Below are 1,213 nucleotides of genomic sequence, written 5' to 3'. Positions count from 1 at the left end.
CACACACACACACACACACACACATACACACACACATATTAGAAAGTATTCAAGTCCTTTCATTGCTTCAAACTTACCTCATCAAAAAGCCAGCTAAGACTAACTACTCCTCAATATCCGAGAGGGTGGATGAAAGTAACAAAACACCGAGATCAACGTGTATAACTCGAGTGGAAAATCTGGGATGATTATCTCAGGTAAAAGTGAAAGGAATGGTGTTTAACAACGTGGGCACAGTGGCTTCAACAGAATCATACTTTGGGTCTTAAAAGCTGCCAGCGTGGGATGGTGGGACAAGAGAGGAGGGTTTCAGGTGCATATCGCTCCTCGCTCTGCGTCTTTGTCCGTGTTCTTTGTAGTGCTGAAAGCTTCTCCATCTACCCCCCGGGGTGAGTGCTTACCTTTGACCTACCATTGTTGTAGTGAGAGAAGAGCTAGATCACTCAAAGGCAGGTGAACATGGAAGGAAGGAGCTGTGTGTGTGTGTGTGTGTGCGCGCGTGTGTAAGTGTGTGTTTTCTAGAGTCAGTTCCACTTGAGGAGGAGAATTAATGAACGCCTGTGTTTCAGCTCATCTTCACCTCTCTCTTTGTCCTCCTTGAATTATCTAATCGTACTTCTGTTTTTTAGGGAGTCCAGTTTTTGTTTCAGAAACACTGTTCATTAGATTGCCACAATATTATGATATATTCAAGTATCAACCGCCATTGAAATTTACACCTTGTTCAGGCTAATCGCATTAAAAGCGTGCCGTATAAACCGAAAAGCGTGCCGTATAAACCGGCTGACTTCATCTCACACATAGGCAAAATCTATGTAGTCATTGCAGTGCATGTTCATCATCATCATCATCGTCATTTATTTGATAGCTCATGTACTGGCAGTAGTGTATCAAAGCTGGAGTTGAGTCTTTTAAAAGCCAAAATGTCACATTTTTTTCATACCCCTGTACTGCACCATTTACTTCAAGCATGTCTGCCAGTCTTGTCCTGTGCAGGAAAGACTAATTGCTACAGGTATGTAAAGAAGTCCACGCTTGCGCCCTTTTTATAAAACCCAAATTGTGACTTTCTAGATAAGTCACCCACCAAGCCGAGCATCAAAAATAAATTAAACAAAAAGCAAAGTCCACTTTAGAGATGGCCGTAATAAAACAGGAAGGAGGCGGAGGGGGAATGGGTGCAAAGTATTTCAGAATCTAAACTCTCGTGGAA

The sequence above is a fragment of the Solea solea genome, chromosome 17, assembly GCF_958295425.1.
Source record: "Solea solea chromosome 17, fSolSol10.1, whole genome shotgun sequence".
NCBI classification, from domain to species: domain Eukaryota; kingdom Metazoa; phylum Chordata; class Actinopteri; order Pleuronectiformes; family Soleidae; genus Solea; species Solea solea.
Note: the sequence above shows the minus strand (reverse complement) of the source record.